The sequence below is a fragment of the Apodemus sylvaticus genome, chromosome X (genome assembly GCF_947179515.1).
Source record: "Apodemus sylvaticus chromosome X, mApoSyl1.1, whole genome shotgun sequence".
Taxonomy (NCBI): domain Eukaryota; kingdom Metazoa; phylum Chordata; class Mammalia; order Rodentia; family Muridae; genus Apodemus; species Apodemus sylvaticus.
In genome coordinates, this window is record NC_067495.1 from 137,747,926 (window position 1) to 137,751,940 (window position 4,015).

Below are 4,015 nucleotides of genomic sequence, written 5' to 3' on the forward strand. Positions count from 1 at the left end.
TATATTCCTAAAAATAATCTGTACAGTCCATATGATAGATACTATGTATGTATGTTCTTAGGGCTGACTGTTGGGCACTGGCCTCCTCTCTCACTCCCACTGCCAGCTTTTCACTGTTTTGCGCATTTCCCCCATCATTTTATCACTCACAATTTTGTTCTTTATACTAATAATCCCTTTTTAGAGTAAGTGTAAAACTTTAAAGCAGTCATTAAAGAGTGGGCCTGTATAAAACATCCTTTTGTCTCAAGATTATTTGGAAAGATTCCTTTTTTGTGTACTTTCTTCCCAAAGTTTCTCATTCCTTCTGATAATTAGCACCCCATTTTACAAGATTGCTTGAATATCTTGAATTTTCAAAATAAAGCTTTTAGTTCAAAGAGGTCATAGCCTTATTTAACTCATATGCATCTTACATTATAAGACTTCAGTATGAAAACCTGAATCCTGGGTATGGATAATGCATATTTTATTAATAAAGGAGCTAGGCAATCTAAATATATGTAAACATACTTAGCAAATACATCCTCACGACGTATTTCTCAGTAGCAGAGTATAATATTTAGTATAGATTTGTAATCAATAGGAACTTAAGGGTTGGAGATTTTATGCATATTGATATTCGAGTTTAAGAATGTTCTATGATGTTTGTTTTATTTTTTAAATTACATTTTACAATTGAGTATCAAATACATCACTAAATCAGTCTTTAAAGCTCTTCATTTTATATAAGACATCCATTGCTCAACCACTTTGTACAATTTAAACCTCAATATTTTCTTTGTGCTGTGAAAAATATATCTTTGGGGCTTGCTTTGGTTGTTTTTGCATATCAATACACTATTGCATGTACTACTATATGCATCCAATCAGCTCAGAAGAACCTTTAGTTGGGAGTGGTGGGTACAATGGGTACCTGCTGGCTTCTTTGCTAGTTTGATTTCATTAGAATCTACAAACATCTGTTGACTGCCTGAAATATTTCTCATTCTGTAGCAGCTCAAAGCAGATAATACTGCAGCTACCTTAAAGATTCTACAATTAAACAAGGAGCATAATTCATCACAATTATAAAAATATCAGATAATATGCAAGAATCTATCTTTCAAAGAAGTATAAATAAACTGCTCTTGACCTTGAGGGAGTTTTTAGTTTGAAGGACAGAGAAATTTGAATCTAATAAGGTTTTTAAGCAGTATGCCCTTAAGGAGAGACTAAGTATAGGAGGATATTTGAAGCAGTGGGAATACAAGCCAAAGAATTTTGGAAGAAGATAAGAGATTTGTTGTGTACTATTGTTCATCATATTTTGTACTCGGACTTTATTTTTATTTGCTTATTTAATCTTCATAACCAAATCATAACATGCATGGAACTATTTCCATTTTGTGATAATAATGAGCCCAGGGTGAGTAATGATTATTAGAGCTGGTGTTTAACCCAAATTGTTCAGACAACAAAGTCTGTGTTCTTTCCTCTGAATTAAGAGAAAACAGCAACTATTTAACAGAATCCAGGTTAAGGATATAGGGTATAAAATCTGTAAAATGTAGTAAAATGAATGGTTCCGTGGAGATCTTATAGAATTAAATGTGATTTTATATTTAACAAATTTTCTGGAGAAACAAGGTACCATGTCAAATATCTATGGGTAAACCCTCTGCTATCTGCTAATGCATGATGCATGGGTTTTTAACTGTTTAAATGAGTGTTATCTAGCTTGCTAGAATTGAATAGTTACCTCTAGAGTTGTACAGTGGACAATCTGCAGAATGATATACTGATTAGCTTTCACTCCTTTTGAGATATTTAAAAGTCACATTAGTAGGTGTAAGATTTCAGGAATCCCATAGTAATTTAATGTATTTAATACTTGAAGTTGGAAAATTAGTCAGTCTTTCAACATTGCCCAGGAACAAGTCAATATGGCGTTGTTGTTCTTGATTCCTGTTGTAACTTAAAGGGAAACTTATACAATATCCGGAGCCCTTGACTTCCTGCAGATGAAGGAGGAGGGTGTCCTCAAATTCTTTGGTAAAAGAACCCACTTAGGTGGCGCTAACCTTGACTTTCAGATGGAGCTGTACATATCCTAAAAGTGACAGTATCTGCATCATAAAATCAATCTGAAGAGGACCTGGGAGAAACTTGCTTGCAGCTCGAGCTACTGTTGCCATTGAGAAACCTTCCGATGGAATCTCCACACTGGACAGTGAGCTGTGCAGAAGTTTGCTGCTGCCACAGGAGCCACTATTGTCATACCTGGGACTCTCACTAAGCAGAGAGAGTCTCACAAGCAGCCTTCAGGGAGCCACAGCTTCTAGTGGAGACTGATCCCAGGATTGACCACCAGAGGCCTTTCAAGCCAACCTGCTCTCCATTGCTCTGTGTAGCACAGATACTCCCTTGAGCACTATGGGGACAATGTCATCCCATCATCCCTTGCAACAATGAGGGCACTCACTCAGTGGGTCTGATGTGGTGGATCCTTGCCAGGAAGTACTCTGCATACGGGAGGCTATGCCTGATCTTTACTTTTACAGAGACCCAGAGGAAGTTGAAGAGGAAGAACAGACTGCTGCTGAGAAGGCTGTGATGAAGGGCAATGGACTGAACCATCTCCTGAGTTCAATGCTGCTCAGCCTGACATGGCTGACTGGTTTGAGGGCGTGCCCATCCAGAAGGCCCCAGCCCCCATGGAAAACTGGAGTTTGCAGCCAGCCACTGAGGACTGGCCAGCAGCTCCCACAGCACATGCCACCAAGTGGGTTGGAGCCATCACTGGGCGTTTTTAAGCTGCTCTGCAGGCACCTGAGCAAAGGGACAAAAGATGGAAAGAAAATAAAGTTCCTAAAAGCTGAGGAAAACAAAAATGTTTAATCACAAGGAAAAATATTTTTATAGAATACATTAATATGGCTAGCGGCATCATCATTATGTGAAGTCTGGCAGGGAAGAAAATAGGTGTAGCCAGTCATACCTGTTAGGTAAAAATGAAATGGAGTGACTTGGACACATAATTTTTATCTGTGAATTTTAACAAAAGTACTCATATATCAGTTTTGGTGATGTGGCTTTTATTTTTACACTGTGCATGCTTCATTTCCCTAATTTCTAGATCTTGTATATGCTGAACAGAGGTCGAAGACATAACTATTTATTCCCTCTATCATTGCATGGTTTGCTGGAGCCTGGGTTAGCTGGAGTCCCTGAGACGACTGCCTTTAGTCCAAGTCACCTTGCCCATTCATCCATCCTCATATACTCAACAAACATTATCATTTTTTAGGTGTGCCATGGTGCAAGAATTGCACGAGATACTTTTTAAATTACCCAGGAGCTACTCATTTAAAAATTAGAATCATGATTTATAATGTAGATTTGTTTATTTTTCATTTTCTTTCACACCACCAGAAATATTAGTTGGTACAAGTAGTGTAAAAGGAAAATGGAATTATTTCAAAATATAAAATAAACTCAAGGAAACAGATTTTTGAGAATGATATTTTTGTCACTTTGCTTATCAAGTTGTGAACATCACATTAATCTGATTAAAGTTTTGGGGATAACAGCATTTACTCATTAAGGTGCAAATATGTAGATGAGCACTGTGACTCCAGAACTGTGAAGGAGGCATTCTGCATGAGGTGGCATCATTCCTTAAATAGCCACACTTTATTTCAATTGAAAAACTTTGCACAACAGAAAGAATGACAAAAATGCTATTGTTGAAGAAGAAGAAGAAGAAGAAAAAAAAACTCTGGGAAATTATGAATGTCTAAGATTTCCTGGGGTTATTTTTGCAAGGGTTGATTCATATTCAGATTAGCTTCCTGCCAGATGGAAGAAACACACAGTAAATCAGCTTTTGTAGGAGACAAATCAAAAAGAAGCACAGGCTGCTATTTAAAGGATATTCTTTCTTTTTGTCATATTAATAGCACATATTAACCATAGGGAATGCTATTGCAAGAAGACAAATCATCGAGGCAATCCTCCCATCCTTTAGGAAGAA

At 37.1% G+C, this 4,015-nt stretch overlaps 1 pseudogene; it reads left to right on the forward strand.

The window, feature by feature from the left end:
- Positions 1 to 1,397: 1,397 nt before the first annotated feature.
- On the forward strand, positions 1,398 to 2,795 carry LOC127674706 (40S ribosomal protein SA-like; annotated as a pseudogene).
- Positions 2,796 to 4,015: the final 1,220 nt, after the last annotated feature.